Consider the following 17,452-nt stretch of genomic DNA (forward strand, 5'->3'; position numbering starts at 1 on the left):
CTCCCCTAGGTTACAAACACATTGTAATTTTCTCATTTAATTTCAGTCTTCTGAAATGAATATATGCAGAGTAATGAAGCCCGCTTTCAATATTAGACTCCAACTGTTTTTCTTGATTTTTACCTTGTTTTGCTGTGAGTTAATCACCTGGTTAATTGAACCATAGCCTTACAATACACAAAGATGGATTTATTAATGTACCACTCTGTGAAGTAAATTTTTTTCCACCACCTAATTGTACTGTATGTAAAAGGGAACAGGTTCCCCAAATAATGTTTTTCGTAAATGGTCATGTTAAAAATGAGACACACTTTTCATCCTGCTGCTGTATTGTGGATTGATGAGCCCTTTCTCCAGTCTCTTCCTCCAATCAAACGAATTGAAGATCTCTGACGTGATATACTGTATGTGTTGGAGATATCTGTAATCACTTGCCATATGTGAGGTCCTCCTACAGGAGCTCAGCTCAGGACATTATTTTTGTAAATGACACATGTCATTATTACAGGACTCCTGCATTACGCATGCTTCCATGATTTCTGTTCACAACAAATACTTGGCAGAATGATGCAAAATGTGTTGTAAGTCAGGTATAGTGGAATTTGAATAAACATTTTTTCATCTATATTGAAAAACATTCCAACCTTATTGAAGTAAATAGGTCCAATCGAAAATCTGTCAAAGCAAAATTATTTAAATTAAAAATTGTGCCAACACAAAAACGGAATAATTGCAATACAAAGAGATTTGTATCACTGAATCAAGTATTTGACAGTTTTTGCCTACATATTGTAGTTCCTCATTTCTGGTGCTTTTGCAGCAGAACAGAATGCTTAATCCCCATTGAATGCAGTCTTGGTCTGAGGAGGCAAAGATTGGCTGTAGATTGTAAAGCTGCCATTTCGTATTGTGGTATTTCTGTTTCCCCCCCTACTTTTAAAGGTTTTCATCACACAATGACACTGCCATCAATTGTGGGTTCATTCCTACCTTTCTCACAACTTCATTTCTATAGCAGTTGAGATAAGACGTGTATGCTGTATTTAAGAAATGTCTCCCGAAGATGTTGTTACAGACGCTACATGTGTCAACTCTATATAATTTTGGTACAGAATGTGATGCACCCTTTGTAAAAATAAGATTTCATGAATACAATGCCATCGTACTTCAATCCTAAACTGTGTGTGAATAATAAATTAAATTAATAAATTTAGATTTAATTGGATTTCAAATTCATTTCTAATTCCTCACATGTCTATCCTTCTTGAGAAGAACGGCAATACTGCTGCAGGTACAGATTGTGATCACTTTGGCATTCACTGGCAGTCAGTAAAATCAAGCTATAATGAGGAACTGCATAACCCAGGCATTGCTTTATTACATATTTGTAAATGTTAGAAATCCCATCTAGGTTATGGAAGTTGTTCAAGATTATAAATTGAACCTGTTTAACTTTTCTTAAAGCAGGTTTAGAAGAGGTAGACACACACTGCCAGTTGTGTCAGATCAGTGCATTTGCTTCATGAATGTGTGCTGTCTCCTTTAGTGTGGTATGCATGGCTCTGACTGTGCCACGGTATTTTATTGTTGTGTAAGAGAGACGACTTATACATCATGGTTGCACAAGTGCGTGTTTTACAGTACATACAGTACTGTAAGTGTTCAGTTACAACACATGGGGTATGCTCATATTGTCCCAAAAACTCTTGCTCTTGGAGAACAAACATAAGACATGGGTCACAGGAATCAAAGTCTCCTAGCCTGCCTGATATACCATTCTGACACTTTACAAGATATTAGTGGTACAAGTCAAGAAAAAGATAGTTTAATCCATTATTGCACAGCTGGAGTTTGTGGAGGTCAGTATAACAGGTTGCTGTTTGAAACCTGTGGGTGACCAAGTGCTGTACTGAGGTAATAAATTATTAGCATTTGCTCCTAGCACATTCTCAAAAATTACTTGCAGTACAGTATGTATCTGATCTCTGTACATTTTAGAAAAAAATTGAAAATGACATTCCAAATCGCCTCTGGTTCATTAGACACATTTCAAATCAGGTTTGTAATGCATAAAAGCCTGAAAGAAATATTTATATGAAACCAATGATTCACACCTCATTTTTTCAATAACAAAGAGACAAACTCAAATATCAACACAACCTTTTCAACATTGTGTTTTCTAAGGCAAGGTAATCACAGTAAGGACTCTGCTGCATGATTCATAACAGATTTTTCTATGTAGTCACTGTACGTAGCTAATTCAATATTCCACAGACTAAAGCAAAATATAAAGGGAACCAATTATTGCTTTTATTTTAGTAAGTTAAACATTTTCCTTAACTTCAGTATAGCTGCCATACTGATTAAAATTACTCCTCATCTTCTATCCTTCATGAAACATTCCTGGCTACAGCTCACTATGAAAGCAAGATCAACCATTAACCTTTTTTAATCTACTCTATTTATGAATACCAGAAAACCCAAATGCCTCCTTCTCTTATTTCTTAGTGTTGTATACTGAAGGAAACCTGGTATCATTTTCTTGAAAAATCAACTCAAACTTCAGACAAAACTAGTCAAATGCCAAAGGGCTTAAGTAGTTCATCCCTCCCTGTCTGGATCAAAGAGAGATCCTGTCAGAAAGTCAAACGGAAATGCCAATTCTTAATGTTTAAGGGGAAATCTTCCACATCTGACATTTTAACAGGCAGACAAAACCACAGACCTTTGAGCTAGCTAGCAAAGTTCAAAACAGCCTTTAAAGACAGCAGCAACTATGAGGTTTATTAATTCTTGGCATTGCCCAGTTGTCTTTGGTGACAAGACAGTGGCTTTTCAGGTTCAGCAAACAGGGAAAGATGTAGCCTGCTGCATCATACTGAGTTTTCTATTTAAAGGAGTCTATTTACATTTTCTATTTAAATTTCTAACATTCAGATCTCACAGTCATAACGTTGTATAGTCATTATGTCCAAATACTGTACATTCAAGTCGCATCCAAAATTCTCCAATGTCTTCATTTCTAGTTTATTTTCCATCTCAGAATTAGGATTAGAGAAATAAATAAAGAAAATAGTCATGGTAAAACACATGAAAAGATATGTCACAGATGAATATGAGACTCCAGGAAAGAAGCATGCCAGCATGTACCAAGTTTCTCTTCTATTGCTTGATCAGCAATTAAAAATAATCCTGGAGATAACTTGTTATCAAACAAACCTGAATGGGAAAGTAATAGGTTTATTCCATGCTGAAAAAAAAGGAAAGAAAACACAACATTTCATGTGGCATGTAGAGGAAGCCAGTTAGCATTGCTATTTCATAAGGCCTGATTCCCAGGTTTGTAAATGGGCTCTCACCAGGATCTCCAGCTTCCAACCCACATCCCAAACACACGTTTCTCATTTGTTCCCTGTAGGCATGTGTGATGGATCAGTGTCTTGCTCAGGATGCATCCTGCATTTTGCCCACTGCCTTCCAGGTTTGACCCCAGCTCACCGTCATCTTGTATTGGACTAAGCAGGAATTGAAAATGGGAATATAGTATAAATGGGATCATTCTTTACGTATACTGTCGCTTCAGTAGTTTTGAAGCAGATGGCTGAAGATGTGAAACCAACTGAGGGTTAAAAACCGTTAACAAGTTTGAAAGGTCTTAAGGCATGTGATGTATCGCTTCAATAAGAGGTCCGTATAAATAAAAAATAAATAAATGAAAGGAAGAAAAACACCAATAAAGGAGAATGACTGAAAAAAATATTCAATGTCAATGTGTGCCTGCAACATATGAATTATAATGTTTTAATTTACATACTGTATGTCAACGGTATGGGATTAGATTTTTTACATTTTTTCTGGGAATACACCCAATATTGCCATATCTACAGTAAAACCACAGGATGTGTTCAAACAAGCGTAGCAATGCTTTGCGTTAACAAACCACGTTAATTGTTTTTTCAACAAATAAGAAATGAATACAAGATCTACGAGAAGAAATGGCAGAGTAACAGGTTTTCATACAGCAGTTCCTAACTCCTCTGAGCCTCTCCCCAGAGCTATTTTAAACGAGCAAGTTCTCCATCTGTTGCCTGCACAGAACAAAGCAATTGATTGAATTCTCGCATGTGACCACATTTCCTCAGTGCTTCCTTTGATTATGATGAGATTCTCTCTTCATGAAAGTTAAATAGCACTTAAGCACACCAGGTGTTATTTTCAATTTAAAAAGCTGATATTGTTTTAGACTTGTACTATTTTCAGTCTATTTTCTGCTAATTTGTTTATATTTGCATGTTGCACCTAAGAAATGTGGATCAGAAAATAAACAAACATGACCATACAGTAACAGATTTACTTCAGTGATAAATATCTTATTGAAAAATATTCAGACCTGAAGGTTACATCATTTTTCATTTTGTGCCTTCCCATGCAGATATCTTACCGCTTAAATTCAAAAAGCTTCAACTAGACAAAATTAGAGAGGTACAATTACATCTACGTGAGAGAAAAATCGAATGGGGCGCTTGGCTAACCTACAGCAGTGCAGCTAATAATAACTCCAAGGCAGTTTGATATTCCATACCATGAAGACAAACCACTCAGGCTGCCCCATCAGGAAAAGCAGTCACGCCCACTTTGCCTGGAGCACTGGCTGCTACAGAGTCTTTGGGATATACTGTACCATCCTATTGTGGAAAGGTGGTATGGGCTTGTTTTTTAAATAGTATAATTGCCTTCAGCCCTGGGTGATGATGATAAATTGCTAATTTAACAAAAGCAATCAGAATATACTCCCCCAGGTTCCCTTAAATGCTCTGCTGTGACAGCATTTTGTCTATTTTGTGAAAAAATAAATGATACACATGAACAGGATGAGGTGTAGCCACGCTGAAATTGCAACACAACAACATTACAATAATGTAAGTGGGTCTGCAGCTAAAACACGTTAATCTTGTGTTAACACCTGTTAAAACAGATGAGTGAATCAGATATGTACAAATCAGATATGTTTGCGTAGGTCCAATCCCAATTTACAAGGGGCAACGATATCCAGGATTTGAATGCTTGGCGAAGCAGGGGTGGAGGGACGGAGATAGAGAAGATGTGCACAGAGTTGTGTACAGCAAGGCAGTATTTATAGGTAAGGGAGTTGAAGTGCAACATTAACATTTGAGTTCCTTCTAAACATCTGTTAATATGCACAGGGTTTCACCGTACCTATGCAATGACAGAAACTGTCAACGTACGAGAAGACAACTTTAGAATTACTACATGACGCGGTGCACCTTAATGAAGTCTATTATGTAACATGAAACATTTTTTCAGTCCTTTCCTGAGGAACCAGCCTTCAGCTTGCCTACTGCTGATCAAAGAAGCACATACAGGAGGTCAGTGAAGATGAGTGCATCTAAATATAGTTCTAGCAAGCTTATGTGATGTTGTTTGTGGGGTTCTAGACAACTGAACATTGCTCTCTGAGAGCACAACCTGCTTCGGAGCGGAATATCAGCTTGGTCATGAGTAAACATGAGTGACTGGGCTTTGATGGAAGGATGTTATTGCGAGAAGAAACATCAGCTGCTTTATAGTTTCAACGTCAAAATATTTGGAAGCATAATGCCACTGTCTTGCTTTATCCAAAACTGTGGAATTACATTTCTTTTTAATTAGAAAAAGTCATAATATTTGAATCAATTTTTAAAATCAAAATCTTCCTCAATAAATCACTCTTGACCAATGTTACTTCTCACCATTTCCTAGTAAAATCCTTCAGCTGAACTCTAAAACTATGAAGGTTTCAATTATCTTGCCTGGTGGTACTAATTCTTTGTCACTGAAGTGGAAAATGTGCTGCAGTAGATATTAGTTTACACTGTCATGAACTTTGAGCTCAACAATAATTTATTTTGTTTGTAGAACCAGTGATGTGTATCATCTGAGATGTTGCATGGGGCTCATATTGAAGAGATGCGGAATCTGACAAGATTTCACAACATGAAACATTTCCAGTGAAAGAGAATGAGAATTTTTTTAAATTACAATTTTCTTTAATTCATAAGTCTAGGGTTCCCAAGCCTGTCAAAAGTAAAGGTTGGGCTTCAATGTCTTAAGAACAAGAAGGATTACATGTGCATAAGGCACTTCACAAAACATAATAGTTCAATAAATTACCATTCATCTTTTTAACTTATGTTTCTGTTTTTTGCAGGCATTATACTAACTCCATCAAACACAACTGTGAACCGTAGTGCACTATCGCTTTACACTGTTTTTTTCCTGTGAGCAGAGTATCTTTTCAAAATGCAGTACTAAATGAAATCCATGAAGTTGTTTATCTGCACTTGCAAATAAGCACTTAAATAGTAGTGTACAGAAATGAATACATTTGAAAAGATATTACACAAAAGACTTTAATAATGTTGTAGGTAATGCTTTAAGGCACAGAACCAAAATGATTCACCTCTGCAATCATGTTTTACATTTAAATCGAAAAGTGAAGGTGACAACTGCAATGTACGTTCAACACCCTCAAAGGGGCCGGACAGCAAGTGTCAAGGGCTACAGTTAACGCAAGGTTAATGTGAAATGGAAACTACAGACTGACTGCAGGACAGACAGTCCTGCAGGACTAATCTACAAAACTCAGACATGAAAGAGGAAACAGTCTTAGAACCACTGCTGAAGATTTAAACAGTGGATTGCAGGGAGCCAACATGCCCACAAATATTTATTTTAAGCTATGTAGCACAGATGTTATACTCTGACATTGGTTTATATAGCCAATAGAAAAACATATTACACAAGACATTGTTAATACAATGTGTATATTGGGTCAGCACCCAGCACAGCTATCTAATCACAACAAAGCCCAAAGTGATACGTTTTGACATCTACAAGCACATGATCCTTACCATGCTGGCAGAAGTATATTGTATGTACAGTACAACGCACCAAGAGCTTCCCAAAGACAAGCCGGGGGAGGAAGCAGGATGTTCCAACAGAAACCAGTGCAACCAGAAAACAGCCAGCAGGTGAAGAGTCAGAAAAGACCTAAACTCTGGTAATCAATAAAAAAAGACTTTTAAAAGGTACCTCCACACTGCTCTGCAGGAAAATAAATGACCATTCATTTCATTTGTGATCTCCTGTGACAATGCTTATTTAAATTTATCATGGTAACTTTGTGGTAATTGTGCACTTTTGAGAGATCTCACTACAGTATTTAACAAAACCGTATCCGTTTTACAGCAATTTTGCAGTGTTTTATTACAGTAGGCTGGTAAAATGCAAATTATATAGTAAACATTTAGAAGGACAGTGTAAAAGATACTCCGATTGGTGTACACCTTTTTTAATGTATGACCTACTTTTTCATTTGCCAGTCCAGCGCAATCTACCAGTGTAAATTTGAAGCTCTGATATAGGAAAAACATCCATACAATAACTATACCCATCTCTAAACCAACAGCAAATAAAAGCAAGTGATTCATGCTACAATGAAAAAGTATTTTTCCCCATTTTAGAAAAAAGAATATCCTACCTTAATGTGAGCATTGGCACTGAGAAGCTTACTTGAGAACACTTGCAATTTTTTTTTGAACGTGTTGACATTGCTGATCATGTCGATGGCACTTTTATTTTGTCCCTGCAGCTTGAAATTCAGCTCATTTAGCAGCTCAGCCAAGTTTGTGAAGATTGCTAAATCCAGAAGGCACTGGTCATCCTCTAATTGAGCATATTCACCATGTTTAGACAACCTGAGAAACATTTTGATTTCAGGCAACAGCTATCTGAACCTTGCCAAAAAGGTTTGTTTTTTAAATCTCTTTGTTTTTCGCCATTTCCCTATATTTCCCTTTTGTAGTGAATGTGAGGTACATGCGGCAACAACCAAGAGACGTTCTTGGGTAGCACACACAACACTACGGAGCTCCTGTGGCCTTTTTTTCAATGTCAGACAGCACTCAGGGAAGAGACTTTTACAACCCATTCAACAACGGTTAAACACACACAAGGACAGTTAATTGTATGACATTACATTACGCACATATCTGAATGACTTTTTAGGCTATAGAAAAAAGCAGTCAAATATCGCACTTATTTTGTGCTGAACATTCTTGCGATCAACTGGCAAGCACTCCTTGACTGGCTGGGCAACGAATGTAATGTCACAGCAACCCAGAAAAAAAGCCAGGTTGAATATCAATGGTACAATGTTAAATTACCAAGATGATTTAAAACACTGTAACTGAACAGTGCATTCCTGTCTCCTCAGAAGAACACGCCGTACAGTAATTCAAAAAGAGACATGTCTGAAATCAACGAAGCAATGCCAGATCCTTTACTGTTGGACACACTCTACATCTGGCTTATTTAAGAATGCAGACTTGTTACTTGTTACCAGTAATGGAAATGGTGCTTGAGACAAAAAACAAGTGACGTTTTTTTTAACTGTTTTGCAATTTCAGCTTTTCTGCATGTGGGCACCAGTCAGGGGTGTTGATGTGAAAGACAGAATAGAAAACCAAGGTGTCAATAGTAAAAAAAAATTAGGAAATAAAGATCCCATGAACAGGTAGAATCCAAATATTTTGGCGGAGGACTGAGTGGCAGGACCAGGTTATCATGACTCTGAACCTGGTGGGTTATAGGGCTTCTCTTTTCAGCGTGCCAGTCGGCAGCTTTGTCCCGGCCTGCCAATGATGGCACCCGCTCCCTCATCAGAATGTGATAAGAGGCACAAAGGATGTGACAGGTTCTATTATTGCAGCCAGACAACCAGGTAAAAAAAAACTATTAGCATATGAATGAGTTTAAAAAAAAATATTATAGCAACCTGACTCCTTTTAGCACCTTGAATAAAAACAGGATGGCTACATCAACCTTTTGAACATTCAATACTTTCAACTGGTTTTTATCCCACTCCAATGTGGTTTTGTAGGTAGTAAAAATTAAAAAGTATGTTTAGAGTATAAACAGATAATTTAGACATTTATACTGCATATAAAGACAAATCCTATCTTCCTGACTGTACATGTCAGTGTGATATCTAATAACCTCTAGGACACCTCTGAGACAATTTTAGGATGTCATTAGACATTTGTCCACAATTAAATTCAAGATTAATGGTAATACAAAAAAACATGAAAATTAGAGGCCATTTGAAAACATTCGCACTCATTTTGAATGCAAAGCATTACATTTACTCATGAACATGCAAGATGCATTCTAAGTTTGTACAGCACTGAAATTAAATTTTCTCACAATTCTTATATAAATTAAAAACAAGATTTGATTGTCAATATTCTCCAGTTTGGAATGGGCCTTTGTTTTAAGTTTGTCTCAGTCTGGAATCGTTAATTGTTGTTCAATGATGAATAAGGCTGTGACATCTGCACCAGAACCTTTGGACAGAGTTTATATTCAGCTGTTGTCACTGTGTCTTCCTATGTAAAAAAAGTGACAAAACATTGGAGCTGTCTATACTTAGTGTGGGCTGCATGGGGGTGCAGGTGTTAGGATTGCTGCCTTTTTGATGGCCCTTAATTCTTTTAATTTCACAATTATATCCGTATTATTGTATTTGTGTTATTGTATTTTCAGTTTACTGTATTGTTTTCTATTGTATAATTTACGTAAGGTGCCCTAAGAATGCTCGGTATGGAAAAGGTGGAATGTGATCCAAAAATTTGTTTTGCTACTGCCATAAAACCATTTACTGTATGTGCTTCACAAACCATTTTGGACAGTATACTCAACTGTATACTCACTCAAACCATGCAGAAGATGCAGGCTGGACTCTTATAATCATCATGCTACTAAAGCATGTCAATTCCTTTAACTATCAGGATTTTAGTCTCCTTGGAAACATAAGAAAACAGACTTTTGCAGTGAACGGTCATCAACCAAGAAAGCAATATGGGCCCTGCCAACGGAGCGATTAAACTTGGCTCATTGGAGGATTTTGGTGCTTATGAATATGTATCCATCATCTAAATGTTGAGTGCTGCCTTGTACTTACACTAAACACTGGAACATTTCCTGTCCATTTAATTGGCTATATTTTCTTGAGAGTCAAATGCAAAACAACATTCTTCTATGACTGAAATATTATGATTCTCTTTTAAAATTATCACTGCACTGAATAATATTAGGTTTGCACTGGAAACAATAACCACAAAGCTCAACAGATTATAAGTTCTAGATGGCCTGAAAAATCTGATTTTCTAGCAATACTTGATTTCATTTTGGAACTTGAGAGTGAAAATAATTGCATCTATTTCCCGTTCATTGATTTTCTTCTTAAGCCATACAAACTAAGCCTGAACATGTCCTGTATCCTCTTCAGAACCAATAACCATGGCTAAATGCAATTTTAATCATTTTCTTTTTAATGTGTCTTTGTACATTTATTCCCTATTAAATAGGATGTACTGTATGACAGACACTATGAAATCCGTAATAACATGACCCACATTAAGGCACAAATATCTATCTTATCTCCTGTATGCCAGCTGTAGAATTTTGCAAGTAATGAAAACTAATTCTGAAGGAGCCTCTGCAACAAATGACCTCCAATTCACAGAGATACGTAAAGTCCTGCTACCAAAGACAGCCACACCTTATTTGCTGGTGCTAAATCCATGTTAATCATAGCAACACAAAGCACTGTGTCTCTAGGCTGAAGGCTGTAATTACTGCTGTAATAAGTATTGTATTATACTTGTACTAGCATAGACAAATAATTATCCAAAGCACATAAAACAGTGCTGTGACTATGATGTTCCACAAACATCAGGACTTTGAAATGAAACTCTGTTGTACTTTAATTTAGCAACATTTTATTGAATCAGATAAGGCAATTAGGGGGAAAAATCCTCGATCACAATAATTGCCTGGGATTCTCCTGTCCTGTGTATTTTTACGGAGTGCTTAAGGAAACTCACTCAACCGACACCTGGCTCCAAAATCAAACTCAAAGAACCCTGGAGATGTGAGGCAGCAGTACTGACAACCAAGCAACGTTGCCATCCATAAAATACATGTAATCAATTTAATACCTGTCAGGGGCAGCATGACGGCACAGGAATGAACACTTCTGCCTCGCAGTGCTGGGGCCCTGAGTCAGTTATAGACCATGGGGTGCTGTGTGTGTGGAGTTTGCATGCTCTCCATGTGCTCCCGTGGGCTTCCTACCACAGTACAAAAACATACTGGCAGGTTAATTGGCTTCTGGGAAAATCAGCCCTGGTGTGGGTGTGTGTGCTCTGTGATAGACGGGAGACCCACCCAGGGTGTCTCCTGCCTCGTGCTCGTTTCTAACTGGGATAGACTCCGGCTACCCTGAGACCTGAATTGGTTGAACTGGATGGATGGATGAATACCCAGTCAATAAGGTCTTTTGTAAAATAAGTAATTAATGAATACACAAGTACACCAATATGGTTTACTTTTTCACATCTGTTTCTTACAAAACCTCAACTGAAAAACGTTATTTTGAAGAATACTTAATTTTCCTTCAGTTGAAAAACAGTGGACTTTCACAGCATAGCAGAAAAGTGTACGGGTCTTAAACTAAAAATCACCAAAAAGTAACCTGCAAGTTAATTGGGCATAGTCCTTTGTTTTTTCAATACGGTGAAGCCAGTTATTTTACCTGACAAAAAACAGCTGTCAAACACCCGGAAGCAGAGAAGTAAATTGGCAATGCATTTAATCCAAAGAGAAAAACATTACAAAGTAGTAAAATATAATAACCATTGAATGTAATTATCTGATAGCACATTTCAATGTTTGCTGTTTTGATCTAAGGAAGTGTGCTCTGCCTTTGGAAAATTAAAAGGCTATTTGAATTTTTTACACGATTTTAAAGAATGAGAAAATTAGACAAGAAAATGGGTAACAGAGATAAAATAAATGCCAATGGAACTGTCAGGGTGACATATTAAGAAGTCACAGATAAAGTAAGGCATCTAGATGGGATTAAGTAGCAATCTGAATGATCAGTATCATCACTCACAGGATATCTGGCTTTTATTTCTGGCCTGCTTTAATGGGAGCACAGCTCAAGACAAAATGCTAGGGGAAAAAAGAGCAGCACTATTCTGCATGGAGCATCATTTCCTTAACACCAGCCATTATGTCTTCTTTATGGAATATTGATTACTTGACTTCCTGTTGGGAGGTAACAATTATATTACATCTCCTCTTACAAAAAAAGAATAATGGTTTTAATTACTCACTTTAACACCTGTAATCTGATGCAAACCCTGCTTAAAGTATTGCCTTTGACAGTGCTGAAAAAGCAAAAGACTGGAGGTTAACCATGAGCCTAATAATTTGTTTCATACTTTGACAAGTTTAAAGAATGAACGATTCCCTATAAATCTGCAATTTGTTACAGATAATTAAAATTAACCTGCCAGCACTTCTCATACTCCAAGAGCCTTGTGAACAGTGACTCTAATCTACCAAACTGGAAGGATGTGTGTCATAAAAATAATGAAATCACATGACACCATGCAAAAGTCAATAGCATTTATTTAGCAAACGGTTAAAGTACCTTATCTAAACATTATATAAACAAAACTGAAAAATACTGGTAACAATGCAGAACAATCTACATTATATGCAATTGATCTGATAATCTGACTAAATATCTTCTGATCAGATCCTTCTAAAAAGCAGAACCAATTGACCTCATTTTGGATGGGTTCCAATACCTTTCCCTAGTGCATCCTGATAACTTTTTAATAAGTAGGAACTTGCCAAGGAGTGATATCCTATCCTGAATCACTTTACTACTTTCTATCTCCATGAAATTACATAGCTATGGGATCTGCAGAAGCAGCCACACTATAATGTAGCTATGCCACCTATACAGATATTTATGATCCACTGCCTTGCACCCCAAGCAAGAAGGCCATGTTTAACCAAGGTATTCTTCCATCAGGAAATCCAAGTTCCCTAAAAACACAGAATAACAAGCTTTCTGTAGCAAGGTTCATACATGTAGGTTCAAGCTTTGGCTCCAATGAGGTTTTTTCAGACAATTATGAAGTAGGGATTCTCTCCTGGCATAAGCTTCAAGTTCTGTCTGATCCTGGCTTCTCTCTCTCTTGTAGTCTGACCTTCTTTCCTGTGTTTTTTTTTCCCTTTTGTTTTTCTCTGTCTTGATCTGATCTTATATGGTGTCTTTTTTGGACTGTTGATTGACACTTGAACTAAATTGACTAAGGTAAACCAGAAAATTGTTCTTGGTTTGAAGCTCTCTAGGAAGTGGAAATATTGACACTAGTTACAGTAGGTACTGTATTACCCATTGTGTCTAGATTCTTAGAGAGACCTCCACTGTCTACCTTAGCCTATAACAGCATCGCACGTACAGTACTACCTACAATGGGTTGGTTTTCACTTTGAAATTTAAACATAACATTTTAAGAAATTGTAAACTGAAAAGGTATTCTTTTACTTTCTGTTGCGTTCAGGCTGTAGGATATTTTAGCAGGTTCTTGCACTTTACAGATTTCTAGTGAAATAGAGCGAGTGCAAATTTGGAGTCTGTATAAGAACTTTCAAATTACTCACTTCAATCTTCAATATACAAATTAAAAAGAAATTCAAATGTTCAATTTTTGTTAGTTTATTTTGCTAACTACCATATGTTACAACAAACATATGAAAGACTAAGCATTATATTTTAGGATGTTTAGATAAAGGAATAGTTTAGGCAGCTAAAAATAGATGATTTATCCAAGTTATTTTTATAAAGTTAACTTTTGGGTTCAATAAACATGTCTGAAAATGTCTCAGCCAATTCACTGCTTGTCTGATCCGAGCATGTATCAAAACCAGCCAGCCTCACTTGGTTGCATTCCCAAGAGGTTATGTTTTAAAAAAGAAAAATAAATAACAAAAACATTTCTAAAGGGGGGAACATGTGGCATAATGTACAATACTTGTGACACTTCTTGCCACCCAAAAAGGCAGTTTGGGATGTGCCAATTCAAAAGAGCTCAACACATCCCTGGGGTGTTGGTGACTTGCGGCATTTGTGGTTGGTGTACACACATTCTTAAATTGTACTGCTTTAGAAATCCTTTTAAACCAGACCATTTTTATTGCCTCTTCTGTTTATTAAAAGTATGGAGATTGTTCCAAGTCACTTCACTAATGACATCTTAATAACTTTATCATTCACTCTTTCTAGATGCTTAATGACTGCTCCCACAGCTTTAATACTATTATAACCACACCTAACATAAAAGTCGATAGTTTATTAAATTCAATTATATTTGAGCTTAAAGGGCAAAGTAAGACAGTCTACACTTTCATTTTTGAAAGGAAATGGTGCTAGAACACCCTTTATGACCTTGCACACATTTCTTATTGAGACATTATGACAGGGAGCCTGCTTTGTATTAAAATTACCCATCTTTGTATAAAAATGCAATCAGATTTCAGACAAAGTCAATACAGAAGAAACATACATTGTATTGACCTTTTCCCGCCTGGAATGTTTATTCCCAGCAATGGTGTAGTGAGATATAAAAGAATCCATTTGCAATTTAAAATATTCAATTCAAATAATCACAATGTACATGATCAGTGAAAAGTTATACAGTAGCAGTGCTATCGGGAAGAAAATTATTTTTATTCATTTCGTTCTGAAAATATTTTCATTACCACAGCAGAAAGGGAGAACCTGCAGGGCCACATTGCTCCTTAACTTTCATAAGCTGGGATAAATGACTTTACATTGTTGTGTTCCTGTGGTGGTATTATATTGATCACATATGAAAATTTAATGTAGTAAAATAGCAGGGAGAACATGCCAATATTGTTGACCCCCTGCTAATGTAAATGTGACACTGTTTTAACTCTTTAAATGCCACACCAGCTGTTTCTTTTGAGGGTCCCTGTAACTGAGCTGAACAGCTGAACTGCTGCAATATTTATTGTATGTCTTGTTACTTTATTATGTGCCATTTAATTGAGAAAATCCGAGGACAGAAAGGGTTAAATGTAATGGCAGATGGAACAATGTAAAATCGAAAAGCTAGTGAACAAAACATCATTGGGCATGGATGTGACATTGAAAAAGTAACAAGCAAAGACAGCCTGCTTCCCTATATTTAAACCTGTCACACTTTCTGATTAATATTTTTCACATGGACCTGTTGATTATTCCACAAACATGGGAAACAATATATTTAGAAACTGTGAACACAAGCTGTAGGATAGCAACATGCTGCTATTCAGAGATGATAGCCAAGCTAGAGCTGCAAAATGTCTCAACATGTTCAAAAACAGTCTTATTAGTGAGACAATTGCAGAATACTGGATCAATAAACACTAAGAATATACCTTTTTCTCAGCAACAGATGTATCTCCAAGAGTCTGAAGACTCTTTTTGAATAACAAAGATATTATAGTTCTTTTTAAAGATTATGCATTTTTTAACAACAATAAGCAGTAGAATTGTGAAAAGGGCAATCAATTTCACAGCTAAAATTAATAATTCATTCAATAAGAACTTAACAGGAAGAATCTAAATGTAGAAAAGGCTTGAAGTTTCCAATTATTTTCCCAGATGCATGTTACTACAGTACATCCTTTAAACGTTTTTTTGCTGTTGGAGTATTAAATGAATGATTTTATTTCGGACTCCACTGAGGTATTTTTTTCAATCTCTCTCTTTTACCAATATGGTAAAAAAATATGGGCTACAAAGACTGATCTTGTTAAATGCATATTCATCGCTGTGTATGATTTACTGTGCCTGATGTTTGATCTGCCCTTGTGAGACAAGATTAGGAGTTGTGATCAGCACTCTTTCAAGCCTTAAGAATTACATTGAAGAATACTGTTATCCGTTGATGAGAACCAAACTAGAAAAGAGAGGGACCGGTTCAACTACTATATTTATAGTGCCCTAAACTAAAAATAGGTTATTAAATATTGGTGTCTGGAACAGAACAAATTGTCCTTTGATCCATGATAGCAAATGACAGCCAAGACGTGTACTAATGAGAAGACTAATCAGAAGTAGATCTCCACAAGGGCTGATCCTGTCAGACATATGAGATGATGATGATGATGGCAGAAAAGTTCCTTCTTGTCATTAATGTCTCCCTGTCCCTGCATCTATCATCTATCCCTGCTCAAAAAGACCACAAATATCCTCTCCAGAACTTCCAGCTGAAAAAGCCTGGACACCTGAAGAACACTGAGCATCTTATCATTAGAATCAGACTCCTCTTACAACAAGCTCTTGGAACTGCACATATTTGTAAGGTAATACTATTTTTTTAAGTTGACTGACAAAGATTTTAATGCATTTAATATTGTGGACCATCGATAAACAAAAATGAAATAATGTCACTAATGTCAACAGTGGACTCCAAGGCTTGGTCTTGTCAATCGATTCTGTTGTCTTTCAAGAGTTCATAACTTGAGAGGTATATTTTTCACCATTCTGTGTTTGGGTGACTCCTGGTGATGATAAACATGAATAAACCTCTTTAGTTTTGGTTAGGTTAGAAAGTATATCACTGAAAGAACAGTAACAAGGCTCACTGTAAACAAAACCTCAAAAAATAAAGAATTTAAAATACTTTAATGATTCAAAGCCCCATTTTTCATGCTTGCATACCACGTATAGTATGTAAGGACATAATACATGGAGTGTTCAAGTTTGGTCTAAACGTATCATGTACAGTACCATCAGAGTCCCAAACAGTGTGGTGCCCTTTGAATGCCACAGTGTATTGAAGGTTGGTGTCTACATTGACAAAAAAAGCACCACCTCAGATTTAAAAAAAAAACACAAAATAGGCATTTAGTAGGCACTTTTATCACATGGAACTTGTAGCCAAGAGCTACTGAAGAGTTACTGTTCTAATACAGTAGTGTATGTCACATTTTATTAGAACTGAGTATGGGTGACATAAGGATTTACCAGCCCAGGTGGAGATCAGTATACAGTATACACCGATGGTATTTTCACCACTTCTTATATTTTTCATCCTATTTAAAGGATGCGTGTCCTTTATTTTATTTTTATTTCACTAAATGTGTAAGAGAAAAGTTGAGAATTACAGAGATTGTTTAAGGTGGGCAGATAAGGGAAAAAAATAGTGTGGTAAATTTCCTGGAGACAGCTATTCTGTGCTCAGAAAATGAAGTGTGCTGTCCACCAAAAAAGAAACAGCATAACATTTCTGTGATTCACACATTGCATTCACTGCAACCACATAATTCACGTGAAAATGAGCGACAACAGAAAACTTGCAAGCATGGCACAAATTCCTGAAGGTAACCGTGCAATGTGTGAACTGAGTATATTTATAACACTTGCTTCAATGCCAACTACTATTAAAGATGACAACTCAGTCCACCTAAAAATCAGAACAGTCTGTCAGAACAGTCCACAGTGATGCCATGATTATCC

This window comes from Lepisosteus oculatus, chromosome 21, assembly GCF_040954835.1.
Source record: "Lepisosteus oculatus isolate fLepOcu1 chromosome 21, fLepOcu1.hap2, whole genome shotgun sequence".
Classification (NCBI taxonomy): Eukaryota; Metazoa; Chordata; class Actinopteri; order Semionotiformes; family Lepisosteidae; genus Lepisosteus; species Lepisosteus oculatus.